Below are 26,436 nucleotides of genomic sequence, written 5' to 3' on the forward strand. Positions count from 1 at the left end.
CTCACAGAGTTACAGCTTTCACCTCAAGAAGACTTTCGCTAAGACAGTTCTTGTGGAATTGGCAAAGTGATATTTGGAAGCCCATAGAGGGCTATGGTGAAAAAGGAAATATCCTCAGATGAAATCTGGAAAGAAGCTTTCTGAGAAACTGCTTAGTGTTCTGTTAATTCATCTCACAGAGTTACATCTGTATTTCGTGGATCTCTTTGCTAGCCTTATTTCTGTGGAATCTGAGAACAGATATTTCGGATCCCTTTGAAGACTATAGGGCCAAAGAAAATATCCTGCGATAACAAAGAGAAAGAAGCTTTCTGAGAAACTTCTTTGTGTTCTGTGAAATCATCTCACAGAGTTACCGCTTTCCCCTCAAGAAGCCTTTCGCTAAGACAGTTTTGTGGAATTGGCAAAGTGATATTTGGAAGCCCATAGAGGCAATGGTGAAAAAGGAAATATCCTCAGATGAAATCTGGAAAGAAGCTTTCTGAAAAACTGCTTAGTGTTCTGTTAATTCATCTCACAGAGTTACATCTGTATTTCGTGGATCTCTTTGCTAGCCTTATTTCTGTGGAATCTGAGAACAGATATTTCGGATCCCTTTGAAGACTATAGGGCCAAATTAAATATCCTCCGATTACAGAGGGAAAGAAGCTCTCAGAGAAACTTCTTTGTGTTTTGTGAAATCATCTCACAGAGTTACAGCTTTCCCCTCAAGAAGCCTTTCGCTAAGACAGTTCTTGTGGAATTGGCAAAGTGATATTTGGAAGCCCATAGAGGTCTATGGTGAAAAAGGAAATATCCTCAGATGAAATCTGGAAAGAAGCTTTCTGAGAAACTGCTCTGTGATGTGTTACTTCAACTCACAGATTTACATCTGTATTTCGTGGATCTCTTTGCTAGCCTTATTTCTGTGGAATCTGAGAACAGATATTTCGGATCCCTTTGAAGACTATAGGGCCAAAGGAAATATCCTCCGATAACAAAGAGAAAGAAGCTGTCTGAGAAAGTTCTTTGTGTTCTGTGAAATCATCTCACAGAGTTACAGCTTTCACCTGAAGAAGCCTTTCTCTAGGACAGTTCTTGTGGAATTGGCAAAGTGATATTTGGAAGCCCATAGAGGGCTACGGTGAAAAAGGAAATATCCTCAGATGAAATCTGGAAAGAAGCTTTCTGAGAAACTGCTCTGTGATGTATGACTTCCACTCACTGAGTTTCATCTGTATTTCGTGGATATCTTTGCTAGCCTTATTTCTGTGGAATCTGAGAACAGGTATTTCGGATCCCATTGAAGACAATAGGGCCAAAGGAAATATCCTCCGATAACAAAGAGAAAGAAGCTTTCTCAGAAACTTCTTTGTGTTCTGTGAAATCATCTCACAGAGTTACAGCTTTCACCTCAAGAAGCCTTTCGCTAAGACAGTTCTTGTGGAATTGGAAAAGTGATATTTGGAGGCCCCTAGAAGGCTATGGTGAAAAAGGAAATATCCTCAGATGAAATCTGGAAAGAAGCTTTCTGAGAAACTACTTAGTGTTCTGTTAATTCATCTCACAGAGTTACATCTGTATTTCGTGGATCTCTTTGCTAGCCTTATTTCTGTGGAATCTGAGAACAGATATTTCGGATCCCTTTGAAGACTATAGGGCCAAAGGAAATATCCTCCGATAACAAAGAGAAAGAAGCTTTCTGAGAAACTTCTTTGTGTTCTGTGAAATCATCTCACAGAGTTTCAGCTTTCCCCTCAAGAAGCCTTTCGCTAAGACAGTTCTTGTGGAATTGGCAAAGTGATATTTGGAAGCCCTTAGAGGGCTATGGTGAAAAAGGAAATATCCTCAGATGAAATCTGGAAAGAAGCTTTCTGAGAAACTGCTCTGTGATGTGTGACTTACACTCACTGAGTTTCATCTGTATTTCGTGGATCTCTTTGCTAGCCTTATTTCTGTGGATTCTGAGAACAGATATTTCGGATCCCTTTGAAGACTATATGGCCAAAGAAAATATTATGCGATAACAAAGAGAAAGAAGCTTTCTTAGAAACTTCTTTGTGTTCTGTGAAATCATCTCACAGAGTTACAGCTTTCACCTCAAGAAGCCTTTCGCTAGGACAGTTCTTGTGGAATTGGCAAAGTGATATTTGGAAGCCCATAGAGGGCTATGGTGAAAAAGGAAATATCCTCAGATGAAATCTGGAAAGAAGCTTTCTGAGAAACTGCTCTGTGATGTGTGACTTCCACTCACTGAGTTTCATCTGTATTTCGTGGATCTCTTTGCAAGCCTTATTTCTGTGGAATCTGAGAACAGATATTTCGGATCCCTGTGAAGACAATAGGGCCAAAGGAAATATCCTCCGATAACAAAGAGAAAGAAGCTTTCTGAGAAACTTCTTTGTGTTCTGTGAAATCATCTCACAGAGTTACAGCTTTCCCCTCAAGAAGCCTTTCGCTAAGACAGTTCTTGGGGAATTGGCAAAGTGATATTTGGAAACCCCTAGAGGGCTATGGTGAAAAAGGTAATATCCTCAGATGAAATCTGGAAAGAAGCTTTCTGAGAAACTGCTTAGTGTTCTGTTAATTCATCTCACAGAGTTACATCTGTATTTCGTGGATCTCTTTGCTAGCCTTATTTCTGTGGAATCTGAGAACAGATATTTCGGATCCCTTTGAAGACTATAGGGCCAAAGGAAATATCCTCCGATAACAAAGAGAAAGAAGCTTTCTGAGAAACTTCTTTGTGTTCTGTGAAATCATCTCACAGAGTTACAGCTTTCACCTCAAGACGACTTTCGCTAAGACAGTTCTTGTGGAATTGGCAAAGTGATATTTGGAAGCCCATAGAGGGCAATGGTGAAAAAGGAAATATCCTCAGATGAAATCTGGAAAGAAGCTTTCTGGGAAATTGCTTAGTGTTCTGTTAATTCATCTCACAGAGTTACATCTGTATTTCGTGGATCTCTTTGCTAGCCTTATTTCTGTGGAATCTCAGAAGAGATATTTCGGATCCCTTTGAAAACTATAGGGCCAAAGGAAATATCCTCCGATAACAAAGAGAAAGAAGCTTTCTGAGAAACTTCTTTGTATTCTGTGAAATCATCTCACAGAGTTACAGCTTTCCCCTCAAGAAGCCTTTCGCTAAGACAGTTCTTGTGGAATTGGCAAAGTGATATTTGGAAGCCCTTAGAGGGCTATGGTGAAAAAGGAAATATCCTCAGATGAAATCTGGAAAAAAGCTTTCTGAGAAACTGCTCTGTGATGTGTGAATTCCACTCACAGAGTTACATCTGTATTTCGTGGATCTCTTTGCTAGCCTTATTTCTGTAGAATCTGAGAACAGATATTTCGGATCCCTTTGAAGGGTATAGGGCCAAAGGAAATATCCTCCGATAACAAAGAGAAAGAAGCTTTCTGAGAAACTTCTTTGTGTTCTGTGAAATCATCTCTCAGAGTTACAGCTTTCCCCTCAAGAAGCCTTTCGCTAAGACAGTTCTGGTGGAATTGGCAAAGTGATATTTGGAAGCCCATAGAGGGCTATGGTGAAAAAGGAAATATCCTCAGATGAAATTTGGAAAGAAGCTTTCTGAGAAACTACTTAGTGTTCTGTTAATTCATCTCACAGAGTTACATCTGTATTTCGTGGATCTCTTTGCTAGCCTTATTTCTGTGGAATCTGAGAACAGATAATTCGGATCCCTTTGAAGACTATAGGGCCAAAGGAAATATACTCCGATAACAAAGAGAAAGAAGCTGTCTGAGAAACTTCTTTGTGTTCTCTGAAATCATCTCACAGAGTTACAGCTTTCACCTCAAGAAGCCTTTCGCTAAGACAGTTCTTGTGGAATTGGCAAAGTGATATTTGGAAGCCCATAGAGGGCTATGGTGAAAAAGGAAATATCCTCAGATGAAATCTGGAAAGAAGCTTTCTGAGAAACTGCTTAGTGTTCTGTTAATTCATCTCACAGAGTTACATCTGTATTTCGTGGATCTCTTTGCTAGCCTTATTTCTGTGGAATCTGAGAACACATATTTCGGATCCCTTTGAAGACTATAGGGCCAAAGAAAATATCCTGTGATAACGAAGAGAAAGAAGCTTTCTGAGAAAATTCTTTGTGTTCTGTGAAATCATCTCACAGAGTTACCGCTTTCCCCTCAAGAAGCCTTTCGCTAAGACAGTTCTTGTGGAATTGGCAAAGTGATATTTGGAAGCCCATAGAGGGCAATGGTGAAAAAGGAAATATCCTCAGATGAAATCTGGAAAGAAACTTTCTGAAAAACTGCTTAGTGTTCTGTTAATTCATCTCACAGAGTTACATCTGTATTTCGTGGATCTCTTTGCTAGGCTTATTTCTGTGGAATCTGAGAACAGATATTTCGGATCCCTTTGAAGACTATAGGGCCAAATTAAATATCCTCCGATTACAGAGGGAAAGAAGCTCTCAGAGAAACTTCTTTGTGTTTTGTGAAATCATCTCACAGAGTTACAGCATTCCGCTCAAGAAGCCTTTCGCTAAGACAGTTCTTGTGGAATTGGCAAAGTGATATTTGGAAGCCCATAGAGGGCTATGGTGAAAAAGGAAATATCCTCAGATGAAATCTGGAAAGAAGCTTTCAGAGAAACTGCTTAGTGTTCTGTTAATTCATCTCACAGAGTTACATCTGTATTTCGTGGATCTCTTTGCTAGCCTTATTTCTGTGGAAACCGAGAACAGATATTTCAGATCGCTTTGAAGACTATAGGGCCAAAGGAAATATCCACCGATAACAAAGGGAAAGAAGCTCTCTGAGAAACTTCTTTGTGTTTTGTGAAATCATCTCACAGAGTTACAGCTTTCCCCTCAAGAAGCCTTTCGCTAAGACAGTTCTTGTGGAATTGGCAAAGTGATATTTGGAAGCCCATAGAGGGCTACGGTGAAAAAGGAAATATCCTCAGATGAAATCTGGAAAGAAGCTTTCTGAGAAACTGCTCTGTGATGTGTGACTTCAACTCACAGATTTACATCTCTATTTCGTGGATCTCTTTGCTAGCCTTATTTCTGTGGAATCTGAGAACAGATATTTCGGACACTTTGAAGACTATAGGGCCAAAGAAATATCCTCCGATAACAAAGAGAAAGAAGCTGTCTGAGAAACTTCTTTGTGTTCTGTGAAATCATCTCACAGAGTTTCAGCTTTCCCCTCAAGAAGCCTTTCGCTAAGACAGTTCTTGTGGAATTGGCAAAGTGATATTTGGAAGCCCATAGAGGGCTATGGTGAAAAAGGAAATATCCTCAGATGAAATCTGGAAAGAAGCTTTCTGAGAAACTGCTCTGTGATGTGTGACTTCAACTCACTGAGTTTCATCAGTATTTCGTGAATCTCTTTTCTAGCCTTAATTCTGTGGAATCTGAGAACAGATATTTCGGATCTCTTTGAAGACAATAGGGCCAAAGGAAATATCCTCCGATAAGAAAGAGAAAGAAGCTTTCTGATAAACTTCTTTGTGTTCTGTGAAATCATCTCACAGAGTTACAGCTTTCCCCTCAAGAAGCCTTTCGCTAAGACAGTTCTTGTGGAATTGGCAAAGTGATATTTGGAAGCCCCTAGAGGGCTATGGTGAAAAAGGAATTATCCTCAGATGAAAACTGGAAAGAAACTTTCTGAGAAACTACTTAGTGTTCTGTTAATTCATCTCACAGAGTTACATCTGTATTTCGTGGATCGCTTTGCTAGCCTTATTTCTGTGGAATCTGAGAACAGATATTTCGGATCCCTTTGAAGACTAGAGGGCCAAAGGAAATATCCCCCGATAAGAAAGAGAAAGAAGCTTTCTGAGAAACTTCTTTGTGTTCTGTGAAATCATCTCACAGAGTTACAGCTTTCACCTCAAAAGCCTTTCGCTAAGACAGTTCTTGTGGAATTGGCAAAGTGATATTTGGAAGCCCATAAAAGGCTATGGTGAAAAAGGAAGTATCCTCAGATGAAATCTGGAAAGAAGCTTTCTGAGAAACTGCTTAGTGTTCTCTTAATTCATCTCACAGAGTTACATGTGTATTTCGTGGATCTCTTTGCTAGTCTTATTTCTCTGGAATCTGAGAACAGATATTTCGAATCCCTTTGAAGACTACAAGGTCAAAGGAAATATCCTCCGATAACAAAGAGAAAGAAGCTTTCTGAAAAACTTCTTTGTGTTCTGTGAAATCATCTCACAGAGTTACAGCTTTCCCCTCATGAAGCCTTTCGCTAAGACAGTTCTTGTGGAATTGGCAAAGTGATATTTGGAAGCCCATAGAGGGCTATGGTGAAAAAGGAAATATCCTCAGATGAAATCTGGAAAGAAGCTTTCTGAGAAACTGCTTAATGTTCTGTTAATTCATCTCACAGAGTTACATCTGTATTTCGTGGATCTCTTTGCTAGCCTTATTTCTGTGGAATCTGAGAACAGATATTTCAGATCCCTTTGAAGACTATAGGGCCAAAGGAAATATCCTCCGATAACAAAGGGAAAGAAGCTCTCTGAGAAATTTCTTTGTGTTTTCTGAAATCATCTCACAGAGTTACAGCTTTCCCCTCAAAAAGCCTTTCGCTAAGACAGTTCTTGTGGAATTGGCAAAGTAATATTTGGAAGCCCATAGAGGGCTATGGTGAAAAAGGAAATATAATCAGATGAAATCTGGAAAGAAGCTTTCTGAGAAACTGCTCTGTGATGTGGAACTTCAACTCACAGATTTACATCTGTATTTCGTGGATCTCTTTACTAGCCTTATTTCTGTGGAATCTGAGAACAGATATTTCGGACACTTTGAAGACTATAGGGCCAAAGGAAATATCCTCCGATAACAAAGAGAAAGAAGCTGTCTGAGAAACTTCTTTGTGTTCTGTGAAATCATCTCACAGAGTTACAGCTTTCCCCTCAAGAAGCCTTTCTCTAAGACAGTTCTTGTGGAATTGGCAAAGTGATATTTGGAAGCCCATAGAGGGCTATGCTGAAAAAGGAAATATCCTCAGATGAAATCTGGAAAGAAGCTTTCTGAGAAACTGCTTAGTGTTCTGTTAAATCATCTCACATAGTTACATCTGTATTTCGTGGATCTCTTTGCTACCCTTATTTCTGTGGAATGTTAGAACAGATATTTCGGATCCCTTTGAAGACTATAGGGCCAAAGGAAATATCCTCTGATAACAAAGAGAAAGAAGCTTTCTGATAAACTTCTTTGTGTTCTGTGAAATCATCTCACAGAGTTACACTTTCCCCTCAAGAAGCCTTTCGCTAAGACAGTTCTTGTGGAATTGGCAAAGTGATATTTGGAAGCCCATAGAGGGCTATGGTGAAAAAGGAAATATCCTCAGATGAAATCTGGAAAGAAGCTTTCTGAGAAACTGCTTAGTGTTCTGTTAATTCATCTCACAGAGTTACATCTGTATTTCGTGGATCTCTTTGCTAGCCTTATTTCTGTGGAATCTGAGAACAGATATTTCGGATCCCTTTGAAGACTAGAGGGCCAAAGAAAATATCCTGCGATAACAAAGAGAAAGAAGCTTTCTGAGAAACTTCTTTGTGTTCTGTGAAATCATCTCACAGAGTTACCGCTTTCCCCTCAAGAAGCCTTTCGCTAAGACAGTTCTTGTGGAATTGGCAAAGTGATATTTGGAAGCCCATAGAGGGCAATGGTGAAAAAGGAAATATCCTCAGATGAAATCTGGAAAGAAGCTTTCTGAAAAACTGCTTAGTGTTCTGTTAATTCATCTCACAGAGTTACATCTGTATTTCGTGGATCTCTTTGCTAGCCTTATTTCTGTGGAATCTGAGAACAGATATTTCGGATCCCTTTGAAGACTATAGGGCCAAAGGAAATATCCTCCGATAACAAAGGGAAAGAAGCTCTCTGAGAAACTTCTTTGTGTTTTGTGAAATCATCTCACAGAGTTACAGCTTTCCCCTCAAGAAGCCTTTCGCTAAGACAGTTCTTGGGGAATTGGCAAAGTGATATTTGGAAGCCCCTAGAGGGCTATGGTGAAAAAGGTAATATCCTCAGATGAAATCTGGAAAGAAGCTTTCTGAGAAACTGCTTAGTGTTCTGTTAATTCATCTCACAGAGTTACATCTGTATTTCGTGGATCTCTTTGCTAGCCTTATTTCTGTGGAATCTGAGAACAGATATTTCGGATCCCTTTAAAGACTATAGGGCCAAAGGAAATATCCTCCGATAACAAAGAGAAAGAAGCTTTCTGAGAAACTTCTTTGTGTTCTGTGAAATCATCTCACAGAGTTACAGCTTTCCCCTCAAGAAGCCTTTCGCTAAGACAGTTCTTGTGGAATTGGCAAAGTGATATTTGGAAGCCCTTAGAGGGCTATGGTGAAAAAGGAAATATCCTCAGATGAAATCTGGAAAAAAGCTTTCTGAGAAACTGCTCTGTGATGTGTGAATTCCACTCACAGAGTTACATCTGTATTTCGTGGATCTCTTTGCTAGCCTTATTTCTGTTGAATCTGAGAACAGATATTTCGGATCCCTTTGAAGGGTATAGGGCCAAAGGAAATATACTCCGATAACAAAGAGAAAGAAGCTTTCTGAGAAACTTCTTTGTGTTCTGTGAAATCATCTCACAGAGTTACAGCTTTCCCCTCAAGAAGCCTTTCGCTAAGACAGTTCTGGTGGAATTGGCAAAGTGATATTTGGAAGCCCATAGAGGGCTATGGTGAAAAAGGAAATATCCTCAGATGAAATTTGGAAAGAAGCTTTCTGAGAAACTACTTAGTGTTCCGTTAATTCATCTCACAGAGTTACATCTGTATTTCGTGGATCTCTTTGCTAGCCTTATTTCTGTGGAATCTGAGAACAGATATTTCGGATCCCTTTGAAGACTATAGGGCCAAAGGAAATATACTCCGATAACAAAGAGAAAGAAGCTGTCTGAGAAACTTCTTTGTGTTCTCTGAAATCATCTCACAGAGTTACAGCTTTCACCTCAAGAAGACTTTCGCTAAGACAGTTCTTGTGGAATTGGCAAAGTGATATTTGGAAGCCCATAGAGGGCTATGGTGAAAAAGGAAATATCCTCAGATGAAATCTGGAAAGAAGCTTTCTGAGAAACTGCTTAGTGTTCTGTTAATTCATCTCACAGAGTTACATCTGTATTTCGTGGATCTCTTTGCTAGCCTTATTTCTGTGGAATCTGAGAACAGATATTTCGGATCCCTTTGAAGACTATAGGGCCAAAGAAAATATCCTGCGATAACAAAGAGAAAGAAGCTTTCTGAGAAACTTCTTTGTGTTCTGTGAAATCATCTCACAGAGTTACCGCTTTCCCCTTAAAAAGCCTTTCGCTAAGACAGTTCTTGTGGAATTGGCAAAGTGATATTTGGAAGCCCATAGAGGGCAATGGTGAAAAAGGAAATATCCTCAGTTGAAATCTGGAAAGAAGCTTTCTGAAAAACTGCTTAGTGTTCTGTTAATTCATCTCACAGAGTTACATCTGTATTTCGTGGATCTCTTTGCTAGCCTTATTTCTGTGGAATCTGAGAACAGATATTTCGGATCCCTTTGAAGACTATAGGGCCAAATTAAATATCCTCCGATTACAGAGGGAAAGAAGCTCTCAGAGAAACTTCCTTGTGTTTTGTGAAATCATCTCACAGAGTTACAGCTTTCCCCTCAAGAAGCCTTTCGCTAAGACAGTTCTTGTGGAATTGGCAAAGTGATATTTGGAAGCCCATAGAGGGCTATGGTGAAAAAGGAAATATCCTCAGATGAAATCTGGAAAGAAGCTTTCTGAGAAACTGCTCTGTGATGTGTTACTTCAACTCACAGATTTACATCTGTATTTCGTGGATCTCTTTGCTAGCCTTATTTCTGTGGAATCTGAGAACAGATATTTCGGATCCCATTGAAGACATTAGGGCCAAAGGAAATATCCTCCGATAACAAAGAGAAAGAAGCTTTCTGAGAAACTTCTTTGTGTTCTGTGAAATCATCTCACAGAGTTACAGCTTTCACCTCAAGAAGCCTTTCGCTAAGACAGTTCTTGTGGAATTGGAAAAGTGATATTTGGAGGCCCCTAGAAGGCTATGGTGAAAAAGGAAATATCCTCAGATGAAATCTGGAAAGAAGCTTTCTGAGAAACTACTTAGTGTTCTGTTAATTCATCTCACAGAGTTACATCTGTATTTCGTGGATCTCTTTGCTAGCCTTATTTCTGTGGAATCTGAGAACAGATATTTCCGATCCCTTTGAAGACTATAGGGCCAAAGGAAATATCCTCCGATAAGAAAGAGAAAGAAGCTTTCTGAGAAACTTCTTCGTGTTCTGTGAAACCATCTCACAGAACTACAGCTTTCACCTCAAGAAGCCTTTCGCTAAGACAGTTCTTGTGGAATTGGCAAAGTGATATTTGGAAGCCCATAGAGGGCAATGGTGAAAATGGAAGTATCCTCAGATGAAATCTGGAAAGAAGCTTTCTGAGAAACTGCTTAGTGTTCTGTAAATTAATCTCACAGAGTTACATCTGTATTTCGTGGATCTCTTTGCTAGCCTTATTTCTGTGGAATCTGAGAACAGATATTTCGGATCCCTTTGAAAACTATAGGGCCAAAGGAAATATACTCCGATAACAAAGAGAAAGAAGCTTTCTGAGAAACTTCTTTGTGTTCTGTGAAATCCTCTCACAGAGTTACAGCTTTCATCTCAAGAAGCCTTTCGCTAAGACAGTTCTTGTGGAATTGGCAAAGTGATATTTGGAAGCCCCTAGAGGGCTATGGTGAAAAAGGAAATATCCTCAGATGAAATCTGGAAAAAAGCTTTCTGAGAAACTGCTCTGTGACGTGTGAATTCCACTCACAGAGTTACATCTGTATTTCGTGGATCTCTTTGCTAGCCTTATTTCTGTGGAATCTGAGAACAGATATTTCGGATCCCTTTGAAGACTATAGGGCCAAAGGAAATATCCTCCGATAACAAAGAGAAAGAAGCTTTCTGAGAAACTTCTTTGTGTTCTGTGAAATCATCTAACAGAGTTTCAGCTTTCCCCTCAAGAAGCCTTTCGCTAAGATAGTTCTTGTGGAATTGGCAAAGTGATATTTGGAAGCCCATAGAGGGCTATGGTGAAAAAGGAAATATCCTCAGATGAAATTTGGAAAGAAGCTTTCTGAGAAACTGCTTAGTGTTCTGTTAATTCATCTCACAGAGTTACATCTGTATTTCGTGTATCTCTTTGCTAGCCTTATTTCTGTGGAATCTGAGAACAGATATTTCGGATCCCCTTGAAGACTCTAGGGCCAAAGAAAATATCCTGCGATAACAAAGAGAAAGAAGCTTTTTGAGAAACTTCTTTGTGTTCTGTGAAATCATCTCACAGAGTTACAGCTTTCCCCTCAAGAAGACTTTCGCTAAGACAGTTCTTGTGGAATTGGCAAAGTGATATTTGGAAGCCCATAGAGGGCTATGGTGAAAAAGGAAATATCCTCAGATGAAATCTGGAAAGAAGCTTTCTGAGAAACTGCTTAGTGTTCTGTTAATTCATCTCACAGAGTTACATCTGTATTTCGTGGATCTCTTTGCTAGCCTTATTTCTGTGGAATCTGAGAACAGATATTTCGGATCCCTTTGAAGACTATAGGGCCAAAGGAAATATCCTCCGATAACAAAGAGAAAGAAGCTGTCTGAGAAACTTCTTTGTGTTCTGTGAAATCATCTCACAGAGTTACAGCTTTCACCTGAAGAAGCCTTTCGCTAGGACAGTTCTTGTGGAATTGGCAAAGTGATATTTGGAAGCCCATAGAGGGCTACGGTGAAAAAGGAAATATCCTCAGATGAAATCTGGAAAGAAGATTTCTGAGAAACTGCTCTGTGATGTGTGACTTCCACTCACTGAGTTTCATCTGTATTTCGTGGATCTCTTTGCTAGCCTTATTTCTGTGGAATCTGAGAACAGATATTTCGGATCCCATTGAAGACAATAGGGCCCAAGGAAATATCCTCCGATAACAAAGAGAAAGAAGCTTTCTGAGAAACTTCTTTGTGTTCTGTGAAATCATCTCACAGAGTTACAGCTTTCACCTCAAGAAGCCTTTCGCTAAGACAGTTCTTGTGGAATTGGAAAAGTGATATTTGGAGGCCCCTAGAAGGCTATGGTGAAAAAGGAAATATCCTCAGATGAAATCTGGAAAGAAGCTTTCTGAGAAACTACTTAGTGTTCTGTTAATTCATCTCACAGAGTTACATCTGTATTTCGTGGATCTCTTTGCTAGCCTTATTTCTGTGGAATCTGAGAAGAGATATTTCGGATCCCTTTGAAAACTATAGGGCCAAAGGAAATATCCTCCGATAACAAAGAGAAAGAAGCTTTCTGAGAAACTTCTTTGTATTCTGTGAAATCATCTCACAGAGTTACAGCTTTCCCCTCAAGAAGCCTTTCGCTAAGACAGTTCTTGTGGAATTGGCAAAGTGATATTTGGAAGCCCTTAGAGGGCTATGGTGAAAAAGGAAATATCCTCAGATGAAATATGGAAAAAAGCTTTCTGAGAAACTGCTCTGTGATGTGTGAATTCCACTCACAGAGTTACATCTGTATTTCGTGGATCTCTTTGCTAGCCTTATTTCTGTAGAATCTGAGAACAGATATTTCGGATCCCTTTGAAGGGTATAGGGCCAAAGGAAATATCCTCCGATAACAAAGAGAAAGAAGCTTTCTGAGAAACTTCTTTGTGTTCTGTGAAATCATCTCACAGAGTTACAGCTTTCCCCTCAAGAAGCCTTTCGCTAAGACAGTTCTTGTGGAATTGGCAAAGTGATATTTGGAAGCCCATAGAGGGCTATGGTGAAAAAGGAAATATCCTCAGATGAAATTTGGAAAGAAGCTTTCTGAGAAACTACTTAGTGTTCTGTTAATTCATCTCACAGAGTTACATCTGTATTTCGTGGATCTCTTTGCTAGCCTTATTTCTGTGGAATCTGAGAACAGATATTTCGGATCCCTTTGAAGACTATAGGGCCAAAGGAAATATACTCCGATAACAAAGAGAAAGAAGCTGTCTGAGAAACTTCTTTGTGTTCTCTGAAATCATCTCACAGAGTTACAGCTTTCACCTCAAGAAGACTTTCGCTAAGACAGTTCTTGTGGAATTGGCAAAGTGATATTTGGAAGCCCATAGAGGGCTATGGTGAAAAAGGAAATATCCTCAGATGAAATCTGGAAAGAAGCTTTCTGAGAAACTGCTTAGTGTTCTGTTAATTCATCTCACAGAGTTACATCTGTATTTCGTGGATCTCTTTGCTAGCCTTATTTCTGTGGAATCTGAGAACAGATATTTCGGATCCCTTTGAAGACTATAGGGCCAAAGAAAATATCCTGCGATAACAAAGAGAAAGAAGCTTTCTGAGAAACTTCTTTGTGTTCTGTGAAATCATCTCACAGAGTTACCGCTTTCCCCTCAAGAAGCCTTTCGCTAAGACAGTTCTTGTGGAATTGGCAAAGTGATATTTGGAAGCCCATAGAGGGCAATGGTGAAAAAGGAAATATCCTCAGATGAAATCTGGAAAGAAGCTTTCTGAAAAACTGCTTAGTGTTCTGTTAATTCATCTCACAGAGTTACATCTGTATTTCGTGGATCTCTTTGCTAGCCTTATTTCTGTGGAATCTGAGAACAGATATTTCGGATCCCTTTGAAGACTATAGGGCCAAATTAAATATCCTCCGATTACAGAGGGAAAGAAGCTCTCAGAGAAACTTCTTTGTGTTTTGTGAAATCATCTCACAGAGTTACAGCTTTCCCCTCAAGAAGCCTTTCGCTAAGACAGTTCTTGTGGAATTGGCAAAGTGATATTTGGAAGCCCATAGAGGTCTATGGTGAAAAAGGAAATATCCTCAGATGAAATCTGGAAAGAAGCTTTCTGAGAAACTGCTCTGTGATGTGTTACTTCAACTCACAGATTTACATCTGTATTTCGTGGATCTCTTTGCTAGCCTTATTTCTGTGGAATCTGAGAACAGATATTTCGGATCCCTTTGAAGACTATAGGGCCAAAGGAAATATCCTCCGATAACAAAGAGAAAGAAGCTGTCTGAGAAACTTCTTTGTGTTCTGTGAAATCATCTCACAGAGTTACAGCTTTCACCTGAAGAAGCCTTTCGCTAGGACAGTTCTTGTGGAATTGGCAAAGTGATATTTGGAAGCCCATAGAGGGCTACGGTGAAAAAGGAAATATCCTCAGATGAAATCTGGAAAGAAGATTTCTGAGAAACTGCTCTGTGATGTGTGACTTCCACTCACTGAGTTTCATCTGTATTTCGTGGATCTCTTTGCTAGCCTTATTTCTGTGGAATCTGAGAACAGATATTTCGGATCCCATTGAAGACAATAGGGCCCAAGGAAATATCCTCCGATAACAAAGAGAAAGAAGCTTTCTGAGAAACTTCTTTGTGTTCTGTGAAATCATCTCACAGAGTTACAGCTTTCACCTCAAGAAGCCTTTCGCTAAGACAGTTCTTGTGGAATTGGAAAAGTGATATTTGGAGGCCCCTAGAAGGCTATGGTGAAAAAGGAAATATCCTCAGATGAAATCTGGAAAGAAGCTTTCTGAGAAACTACTTAGTGTTCTGTTAATTCATCTCACAGAGTTACATCTGTATTTCGTGGATCTCTTTGCTAGCCTTATTTCTGTGGAATCTGAGAAGAGATATTTCGGATCCCTTTGAAAACTATAGGGCCAAAGGAAATATCCTCCGATAACAAAGGGAAAGAAGCTTTCTGAGAAACTTCTTTGTATTCTGTGAAATCATCTCACAGAGTTACAGCTTTCCCCTCAAGAAGCCTTTCGCTAAGACAGTTCTTGTGGAATTGGCAAAGTGATATTTGGAAGCCCTTAGAGGGCTATGGTGAAAAAGGAAATATCCTCAGATGAAATATGGAAAAAAGCTTTCTGAGAAACTGCTCTGTGATGTGTGAATTCCACTCACAGAGTTACATCTGTATTTCGTGGATCTCTTTGCTAGCCTTATTTCTGTAGAATCTGAGAACAGATATTTCGGATCCCTTTGAAGGGTATAGGGCCAAAGGAAATATCCTCCGATAACAAAGAGAAAGAAGCTTTCTGAGAAACTTCTTTGTGTTCTGTGAAATCATCTCACAGAGTTACAGCTTTCCCCTCAAGAAGCCTTTCGCTAAGACAGTTCTTGTGGAATTGGCAAAGTGATATTTGGAAGCCCATAGAGGGCTATGGTGAAAAAGGAAATATCCTCAGATGAAATTTGGAAAGAAGCTTTCTGAGAAACTACTTAGTGTTCTGTTAATTCATCTCACAGAGTTACATCTGTATTTCGTGGATCTCTTTGCTAGCCTTATTTCTGTGGAATCTGAGAACAGATATTTCGGATCCCTTTGAAGACTATAGGGCCAAAGGAAATATACTCCGATAACAAAGAGAAAGAAGCTGTCTGAGAAACTTCTTTGTGTTCTCTGAAATCATCTCACAGAGTTACAGCTTTCACCTCAAGAAGACTTTCGCTAAGACAGTTCTTGTGGAATTGGCAAAGTGATATTTGGAAGCCCATAGAGGGCTATGGTGAAAAAGGAAATATCCTCAGATGAAATCTGGAAAGAAGCTTTCTGAGAAACTGCTTAGTGTTCTGTTAATTCATCTCACAGAGTTACATCTGTATTTCGTGGATCTCTTTGCTAGCCTTATTTCTGTGGAATCTGAGAACAGATATTTCGGATCCCTTTGAAGACTATAGGGCCAAAGAAAATATCCTGCGATAACAAAGAGAAAGAAGCTTTCTGAGAAACTTCTTTGTGTTCTGTGAAATCATCTCACAGAGTTACCGCTTTCCCCTCAAGAAGCCTTTCGCTAAGACAGTTCTTGTGGAATTGGCAAAGTGATATTTGGAAGCCCATAGAGGGCAATGGTGAAAAAGGAAATATCCTCAGATGAAATCTGGAAAGAAGCTTTCTGAAAAACTGCTTAGTGTTCTGTTAATTCATCTCACAGAGTTACATCTGTATTTCGTGGATCTCTTTGCTAGCCTTATTTCTGTGGAATCTGAGAACAGATATTTCGGATCCCTTTGAAGACTATAGGGCCAAATTAAATATCCTCCGATTACAGAGGGAAAGAAGCTCTCAGAGAAACTTCTTTGTGTTTTGTGAAATCATCTCACAGAGTTACAGCTTTCCCCTCAAGAAGCCTTTCGCTAAGACAGTTCTTGTGGAATTGGCAAAGTGATATTTGGAAGCCCATAGAGGTCTATGGTGAAAAAGGAAATATCCTCAGATGAAATCTGGAAAGAAGCTTTCTGAGAAACTGCTCTGTGATGTGTTACTTCAACTCACAGATTTACATCTGTATTTCGTGGATCTCTTTGCTAGCCTTATTTCTGTGGAATCTGAGAACAGATATTTCGGATCCCTTTGAAGACTATAGGGCCAAAGGAAATATCCTCCGATAACAAAGAGAAAGAAGCTGTCTGAGAAAGTTCTTTGTGTTCTGTGAAATCATCTCACAGAGTTACAGCTTTCACCTGAAGAAGCCTTTCGCTAGGACAGTTCTTGTGGAATTGGCAAAGTGATATTTGGAAGCCCATAGAGGGCTACGGTGAAAAAGGAAATATCCTCAGATGAAATCTGGAAAGAAGCTTTCTGAGAAACTGCTCTGTGATGTATGACTTCCACTCACTGAGTTTCATCTGTATTTCGTGGATCTCTTTGCTAGCCTTATTTCTGTGGAATCTGAGAACAGATATTTCGGATCCCATTGAAGACAATAGGGCCAAAGGAAATATCCTCCGATAACAAAGAGAAAGAAGCTTTCTGAGAAACTTCTTTGTGTTCTGTGAAATCATCTCACAGAGTTACAGCTTTCACCTCAAGAAGCCTTTCGCTAAGACAGTTCTTGTGGAATTGGAAAAGTGATATTTGGAGGACCCTAGAAGGCTATGGTGAAAAAGGAAATATCCTCAGATGAAATCTGGAAAGAAGCTTTCTGAGAAACTACTTAGTGTTCTGTTAATTCATCTCACAGAGTTACATCTGTATTTCGTGGATCTCTTTGCTAGCCTTATTTCTGTGGAATCTGAGAACAGATATTTCGGATCCCTTTGAAGACTATAGGGCCAAAGGAAATATCCTCCGATAACAAAGAGAAAGAAGCTTTCTGAGAAACTTCTTTGTGTTCTGTAAAATCATCTCACAGAGTTTCAGCTTTCCCCTCAAGAAGCCTTTCGCTAAGACAGTTCTTGTGGAATTGGCAAAGTGATATTTGGAAGCCCTTAGAGGGCTATGGTGAAAAAGGAAATATCCTCAGATGAAATCTGGAAAGAAGCTTTCTGAGAAACTGCTCTGTGATGTGTGACTTACACTCACTGAGTTTCATCTGTATTTCGTGGATCTCTTTGCTAGCCTTATTTCTGTGGATTCTGAGAACAGATATTTCGGATCCCTTTGAAGACTATATGGCCAAAGAAAATATTATGCGATAACAAAGAGAAAGAAGCTTTCTTAGAAACTTCTTTGTGTTCTGTGAAATCATCTCACAGAGTTACAGCTTTCACCTCAAGAAGCCTTTCGCTAGGACAGTTCTTGTGGAATTGGCAAAGTGATATTTGGAAGCCCATAGAGGGCTATGGTGAACAAGGAAATATCCTCAGATGAAATCTGGAAAGAAGCTTTCTGGGAAATTGCTTAGTGTTCTGTTAATTCATCTCACAGAGTTACATCTGTATTTCGTGGATCTCTTTGCTAGCCTTATTTCTGTGGAATCTCAGAAGAGATATTTCGGATCCCTTTGAAAACTATAGGGCCAAAGGAAATATCCTCCGATAACAAAGAGAAAGAAGCTTTCTGAGAAACTTCTTTGTATTCTGTGAAATCATCTCACAGAGTTACAGCTTTCCCCTCAAGAAGCCTTTCGCTAAGACAGTTCTTGTGGAATTGGCAAAGTGATATTTGGAAGCCCTTAGAGGGCTATGGTGAAAAAGGAAATATCCTCAGATGAAATCTGGAAAAAAGCTTTCTGAGAAACTGCTCTGTGATGTGTGAATTCCACTCACAGAGTTACATCTGTATTTCGTGGATCTCTTTGCTAGCCTTATTTCTGTAGAATCTGAGAACAGATATTTCGGATCCCTTTGAAGGGTATAGGGCCAAAGGAAATATCCTCCGATAACAAAGAGAAAGAAGCTTTCTGAGAAACTTCTTTGTGTTCTGTGAAATCATCTCTCAGAGTTACAGCTTTCCCCTCAAGAAGCCTTTCGCTAAGACAGTTCTGGTGGAATTGGCAAAGTGATATTTGGAAGCCCATAGAGGGCTATGGTGAAAAAGGAAATATCCTCAGATGAAATTTGGAAAGAAGCTTTCTGAGAAACTACTTAGTGTTCTGTTAATTCATCTCACCGAGTTACATCTGTATTTCGTGGATCTCTTTGCTAGCCTTATTTCTGTGGAATCTGAGAACAGATATTTCGGATCCCTTTGAAGACTATAGGGCCAAAGGAAATATACTCCGATAACAAAGAGAAAGAAGCTGTCTGAGAAACTTCTTTGTGTTCTCTGAAATCATCTCACAGAGTTACAGCTTTCACCTCAAGAAGCCTTTCGCTAAGACAGTTCTTGTGGAATTGGCAAAGTGATATTTGGAAGCCCATAGAGGGCTATGGTGAAAAAGGAAATATCCTCAGATGAAATCTGGAAAGAAGCTTTCTGAGAAACTGCTTAGTGTTCTGTTAATTCATCTCACAGAGTTACATCTGTATTTCGTGGATCTCTTTGCTAGCCTTATTTCTGTGGAATCGTAGAACACATATTTCGGATCCCTTTGAAGACTATAGGGCCAAAGAAAATATCCTGCGATAACGAAGAGAAAGAAGCTTTCTGAGAAAATTCTTTGTGTTCTGTGAAATCATCTCACAGAGTTACCGCTTTCCCCTCAAGAAGCCTTTCGCTAAGACAGTTCTTGTGGAATTGGCAAAGTGATATTTGGAAGCCCATAGAGGGCAATGGTGAAAAAGGAAATATCCTCAGATGAAATCTGGAAAGAAACTTTCTGAAAAACTGCTTAGTGTTCTGTTAATTCATCTCACAGAGTTACATCTGTATTTCGTGGATCTCTTTGCTAGGCTTATTTCTGTGGAATCTGAGAACAGATATTTCGGATCCCTTTGAAGACTATAGGGCCAAATTAAATATCCTCCGATTACAGAGGGAAAGAAGCTCTCAGAGAAACTTCTTTGTGTTTTGTGAAATCATCTCACAGAGTTACAGCTTTCCCCTCAAGAAGCCTTTCGCTAAGACAGTTCTTGTGGAATTGGCAAAGTGATATTTGGAAGCCCATAGAGGGCTATGGTGAAAAAGGAAATATCCTCAGATGAAATCTGGAAAGAAGCTTTCAGAGAAACTGCTTAGTGTTCTGTTAATTCATCTCACAGAGTTACATCTGTATTTCGTGGATCTCTTTGCTAGCCTTATTTCTGTGGAATCTGAGAACAGATATTTCAGATCGCTTTGAAGACTATAGGGCCAAAGGAAATATCCACCGATAACAAAGGGAAAGAAGCTCTCTGAGAAACTTCTTTGTGTTTTGTGAAATCATCTCACAGAGTTACAGCTTTCCCCTCAAGAAGCCTTTCGCTAAGACAGTTCTTGTGGAATTGGCAAAGTGATATTTGGAAGCCCATAGAGGGCTACGGTGAAAAAGGAAATATCCTCAGATGAAATCTGGAAAGAAGCTTTCTGAGAAACTGCTCTGTGATGTGTGACTTCAACTCACAGATTTACATCTGTATTTCGTGGATCTCTTTGCTAGCCTTATTTCTGTGGAATCTGAGAACAGATATTTCGGACACTTTGAAGACTATAGGGCCAAAGGAAATATCCTCCGATAACAAAGAGAAAGAAGCTGTCTGAGAAACTTCTTTGTGTTCTGTGAAATCATCTCACAGAGTTTCAGCTTTCCCCTCAAGAAGCCTTTCGCTAAGACAGTTCTTGTGGAATTGGCAAAGTGATATTTGGAAGCCCATAGAGGGCTATGGTGAAAAAGGAAATATACTCAGATGAAATCTGGAAAGAAGCTTTCTGAGAAACTGCTTAGTGTTCTGTTAATTCATCTCACATAGTTACATCAGTATTTCGTGGATCTCTTTGCTAGCCTTACTTCTGTGGAATCTGAGAACAGATATTCCGGATCCCTTTGAAGAGTATAGGGCCAAAGGAAATATCCTCCGATAACAAAGAGAAAGAAGCTTTCTGAGAAACTTCTTTGTATTCTGTGAAATCACCTCACAGAGTTAGAGCTTTCCCCTCAAGAAGCCTTTCGCTAAGACAGTTCTTGTGGAATTGGCAAAGTGATATTTGGAAGCCCATAGAGGGCTATGGTGAAAAAGGAAATATCCTCTGATGAAATTTGGAAAGAAGCTTTCTGAGAAACTGCTTAGTGTTCTGTTAATTCATCTCACAGAGTTACATCTGTATTTCGTGGATCTCTTTGCTCGCCTTATTTCTGTGGAATCTGAGAACAGATATTTCGGATCCCTTTGAAGACTATAGGGCCAAAGAAAATATCCTGTGATAACAAAGAGAAAGAAGCTTTCGGAGAAACTTCTTTGTGTTCTGTGAAATCATCTCACAGAGTTCCCGCTTTCCCCTCAAGAAGCCTTTCGCTAAGACAGTTCTTGTGGAATTGGCAAAGTGATATTTCGAAGCCCATAGAGGGCTATGGTGAAAAAGGAAATATCCTCAGATGAAATCTGGAAAGAAGCTTTCTGAGAAACTGCTTAGTGTTCTGTTAATTCATCTCACAGAGTTACATGTGTATTTCGTGGATCTCTTTGCTAGCCTTATTTCTGTGGAATCTCAGAACAGATATTTCGGAACCTTTTGAAGACTATAGGGCCAAAGGAAATATCCTCCGATAAAAAAGGGAAAGAAGCTCTCAGAGAAACTTCTTTGTGTTTTGTGAAATCATCTCACAGAGTTACAGCTTTCCCCTCAAGAAGCCTTTCGCTAAGACAGTTCTTGTGGAATTCGCAAAGTGATATTTGGAAGCCCATAGAGGGCAATGGTGAAAAAGGAAATATCCTCAGATGAAATCTGGAAAGAAGCTTTCTGAGAAACTGCTCTGTGATGTGTTACTTCAACTCACAGATTTACATCTGTATTTCGTGGATCTCTTTGCTAGCCTTATTTCTGTGGAATCTGAGAACAGATATTTCGGATCCCGTTGAAGACTATAGGGCCAAAGGAAATATCCTCCGATAACAAAGAGAAAGAAGCTGTCTGAGAAACTTCTTTGTGTCCTGTGAAATCATCTCACAGAGTTACAGCTTTCCCCTCAGGAAGCCTTTTGCTAAGACAGTTCTTGTGTAATTGGCAAAGTGATATTTGGAAGCCCTTAAAGGGCTATGGTGAAAAAGGAAATATCCTCAGATGAAATCTGGAAAAAAGCTTTCTGAGAAACTGCTCTGTGATGTGTGAATTCCACTCACAGAGTTACATCTGTATTTCCTGGATCTCTTTGCTAGCCTTATTTCTGTTGAATCTGAGAACAGATATTTCGGATCCCTTTGAAGGGTATAGGGCCAAAGGAAATATCCTCCGATAACAAAGAGAAAGAAGCTTTCTGAGAAACTTCTTTGTGTTCTGTGAAATCATCTCACAGAGTTACAGCTTTCCCCTCAAGAAGCCTTTCGCTAAGACAGTTCTTGTGGAATTGGCAAAGTGATATTTGGAAGCCCATAGAGGGCTATGGTGAAAAAGGAAATATCCTCAGATGAAATTTGGAAAGAAGCTTTCTGAGAAACTACTTAGTGTTCTGTTAATTCATCTCACAGAGTTACATCTGTATTTCGTGGATCTCTTTGCTAGCCTTATTTCTGTGGAATCTGAGAACAGATATTTCGGATCCCTTTGAAGACTATAGGGCCAAAGGAAATATCCTCCGATAACAAAGAGAAAGAAGCTTTCTGAGAAACTTCTTTGTGTTCTCTGAAATCATCTCAAAGAGTTACAGCTTTCACCTCAAGAAGCCTTTCGCTAAGACAGTTCTTGTGGAATTGGCAAAGTGATATTTGGAAGCCCATAGAGGGCTATGGTGAAAAAGGAAATATCCTCAGATGAAATCTGGAAAGAAGCTTTCTGAGAAACTGCTTAGTGTTCTGTTAATTCATCTCACAGAGTTACAACTGTATTTCGTGGATCTCTTTGCTAGCCTTATTTCTGTGGAATCTGAGAACAGAAATTTCGGATCCCTTTGAAGACTATAGGGCCAAAGAAAATATCCTGCGATAACAAAGAGAAAGAAGCTTTCTGAGAAACTTCTTTGTGTTCTGTGAAATCATCTCACAGAGTTACCGCTTTCCCCTCAAGAAGCCTTTCGCTAAGACAGTTCTTGTGGAATTGGCAAAGTGATATTTGGAAGCCCATAGAGGGCAAGGGTGAAAAAGGAAATATGCTCAGATGAAATCTGGAAAGAAGCTTTCTGAAAAACTGCTTAGTGTACTGTTAATTCATCTCACAGAGTTACATCTGTATTTCGTGGATCTCTTTGCTAGCCTTATTTCTGTGGAATCTGAGAACAGATATTTCAGATCCCTTTGAAGACTATAGGGCCAAATTAAATATCCTCCGATAACAGAGGGAAAGAAGCTCTCAGAGAAACTTCTTTGTGTTTTGTGAAATCATCTCACAGAGTTACAGCTTTCCCTTCAAGAAGCCTTTCGCTAAGACAGTTCTTGTGGAATTGGCAAAGTGATATTTGGAAGCCCATAGAAGGCTATGGTGAAAAAGGAAATATCCCCAGATGAAATCTGGAAAGAAGCTTTCTGAGAAACTGCTCTGTGATGTGTTACTTCAACTCACAGATTACATCAGTATTTCGTGGATCTCTTTGCTAGCCTTATTTCTGTTGAATCTGAGAACAGATATTTCGGATCCCTTTGAAGACTATAGGGCCAAAGGAAATATCCTCCGATAAAAAAGAGAAAGAAGCTTTCTGATAAACTTCTTTGTGTTCTGAGAAATCATCTCACAGAGTTACAGCTTTCACCTCAAGAAGCCTTTCGCTAGGACTGTTCTTGTGGAATTGGCAAAGTGATATTTGGAAGCCCATAGAGGGCTATGGTGAAAAAGGAAATATCCTCAGATGAAATCTGGAAAGAAGCTTTCTGAGAAACTGCTTAGTGTTCTGTTAATTCATCTCACAGAGTTACATGTGTATTTCGTGGATCTCTTTGCTAGCCTTATTTCTGTGGAATCTCAGAACAGATATTTCGGAACCTTTTGAAGACTATAGGGCCAAAGGAAATATCCTCCGATAACAAAGGGAAAGAAGCTCTCAGAGAAACTTCTTTGTGTTTTGTGAAATCATCTCACAGAGTTACAGCTTTCCCCTCAAGAAGCCTTTTGCTAAGACAGTTCTTGTGGAATTGGCAAAGTGATATTTGGAAGCCCATAGAGGGCAATGGTGAAAAAGGAAATATCTTCAGATGAAATCTGGAAAGAAGCTTTCTGAGAAACTGCTCTGTGATGTGTTACTTCAACTCACAGATTTACATCAGTATTTCTTGGATCTCTTTGCTAGCCTTATTTCTGTGGAATCTGCGAACAGATATTTCGGACCCCTTTGAAGACTACAGGGCCAAAGGAAATATCCTCCGATAACAAAGAGAAAGAAGCTGTCTGAGAAACTTCTTTGTGTTCTGTGAAATCATCTCACAGAGTTTCAGCTTTACCCTCAAGAAGCCTTTCGCTAAGACAGTTCTTGTGGAATTGGCAAAGTGATATTTGGAAGCCCATAGAGGGCTATGGTGAAAAAGGAAATATCCTCAGATGAAATCTGGAAAGAAGCTTTCTGAGAAACTGCTTAGTGTTCTGTTAATTCATCTCACAGAGTTACATCTGTATTTCGTGGATCTCTTTGCTAGCCTTATTTCTGTGGAATGTGAGAACAGATATTTCGGATCCCTTTGAAGACTATAGGGCCAAAGGAAATATCCTCCGATAACAAAGGGAAAGAAGCTCTCAGAGAAACTTCTTTGTGTTTTGTGAAATCATCTCACAGAGTTACAGCTTTCCCCTCAAGAAGCCTTTCGCTAAGACAGTTTTGTGGAATTGGCAAAGTGATATTTGGAAGCCCATAGAGGGCTATGGTGAAAAAGGAAATATCCTCAGATGAAATCTGGAAAGAAGCTTTCTGAGAAATTGCTCTGTGATGTGTGACTTCATCTCACAGATTTACATCTGTATTTCGTGGATCTGTTTGCTAGCCTTATTTCTGTGGAATCTGAGAACAGATATTTCGGATCCCTTTGAAGACTGTAGGGCCAAAGGAAATATCCACCGATAACAAAGAGAAAGAAGCTGTCTGAGAACCTTCTTTGTGTTCTGTGAAATCATCTCACAGAGTTACAGCTTTCACCTCAAGAAGCCTTTCGCTAAGACAGTTCTTGTGGAATTGGCAAAGTGATATTTGGAAGCCCTTAGAGGGCTACGGTGAAAAAGGAAATATCCTCAGATGAAATCTGGAAAGAAGCTTTCTGAGAAACTGCTCTGTGATGTGTGACTTCCACTCACTGAGTTTCATCTGTATTTCGTGAATCTCTTTGCTAGCCTTAATTCTGTGGAATCTGAGAACAGATATTTCGGATCTCTTTGAAGACAATAGGGCCAAAGGAAATATCCTCCGATAAGAAAGAGAAAGAAGCTTTCTGAGAAACTTCTTTGTGTTCTGTGAAATCATCTCACAGAGTTACAGCTTTCCCCTCAAGAAGCCTTTCGCTAAGACAGTTCTTGTGGAATTGGCAAAGTGATATTTGGAAGCCCCTAGAGGGCTATGGTGAAAAAGGAATTATCCTCAGATGAAAACTGGAAAGAAACTTTCTGAGAAACTACTTAGTGTTCTGTTAATTCATCTCACAGAGTTACATCTGTATTTCGTGGATCTCTTTGCTAGCCTTATTTCTGTGGAATCTGAGAACAGATATTTCGGATCCCTTTGAAGACTATAGGGCCAAAGGAAATATCCTCCGATAACAAAGAGAAAGAAGCTTTCTGAGAAACTTCTTTGTGTTCTGTGAAATCATCTCACAGAGTTACAGCTTTCACCTCAAAAGCCTTTCGCTAAGACAGTTCTTGTGGAATTGGCAAAGTGATATTTGGAAGCCCATAGAAGGCTATGGTGAAAAAGGAAGTATCCTCAGATGAAATCTTGAAAGAAGCTTTCTGAGAAACTGCTTAGTGTTCTCTTAATTCATCTCACAGAGTTACATGTGTATTTCGTGGATCTCTTTGCTAGCCTTATTTCTGTGGAATCTGAGAACAGATATTTTGGATCCCTTTGAAGACTACAGGGTCAAACGAAATATCCTCCGATAACAAAGAGAAAGAAGCTTTCTGAGAAACTTCTTTGTGTTCTGTGAAATCATCTCACAGAGTTACAGCTTTCTCCTCAAGAAGCCTTTCGCTAAGACAGTTCTTGTGGAATTGGCAAAGTGATATTTGGAAGCCCATAGAGGGCTATGGTGAAAAAGGAAATATCCTCAGATGAAATCTGGAAAGAAGCTTTCTGAGAAACTGCTCTGTGATGTGTGACTTCCACTCACTGAGTTTCATCTGTATTTCGTGGATCTCTTTGCTAGCCTTATTTCTGTAGAATCTGAGAACAGATATTTCGGATCCCTTTGAAGACTATAGGGCCAAATTAAATATCCTCCGATAACAGAGGGAAAGAAGCTCTCAGAGAAACTTCTTTGTGTTTTGTGAAATCATCTCACAGAGTTACAGCTTTCCCTTCAAGAAGCCTTTCGCTAAGACAGTTCTTGTGGAATTGGCAAAGTGATATTTGGAAGCCCATAGAAGGCTATGGTGAAAAAGGAAATATCCCCAGATGAAATCTGGAAAGAAGCTTTCTGAGAAACTGCTCTGTGATGTGTTACTTCAACTCACAGATTTACATCTGTATTTCGTGGATCTCTTTGCTAGCCTTATTTCTGTGGAATCTGAGAACAGATATTTCGGATCCCTTTGAAGACTATAGGGCCAAAGGAAATATCCTCCGATAAAAAAGAGAAAGAAGCTTTCTGATAAACTTCTTTGTGTTCTGAGAAATCATCTCACAGAGTTACAGCTTTCACCTCAAGAAGCCTTTCGCTAGGACTGTTCTTGTGGAATTGGCAAAGTGATATTTGGAAGCCCATAGAGGGCTATGGTGAAAAAGGAAATATCCTCAGATGAAATCTGGAAAGAAGCTTTCTGAGAAACTGCTTAGTGTTCTGTTAATTCATCTCACAGAGTTACATGTGTATTTCGTGGATCTCTTTGCTAGCCTTATTTCTGTGGAATCTCAGAACAGATATTTCGGAACCTTTTGAAGACTATAGGGCCAAAGGAAATATCCTCCGATAACAAAGGGAAAGAAGCTCTCAGAGAAACTTCTTTGTGTTTTGTGAAATCATCTCACAGAGTTACAGCTTTCCCCTCAAGAAACCTTT

This window comes from Macaca fascicularis, chromosome 1, assembly GCF_037993035.2.
Source record: "Macaca fascicularis isolate 582-1 chromosome 1, T2T-MFA8v1.1".
Classification (NCBI taxonomy): Eukaryota; Metazoa; Chordata; class Mammalia; order Primates; family Cercopithecidae; genus Macaca; species Macaca fascicularis.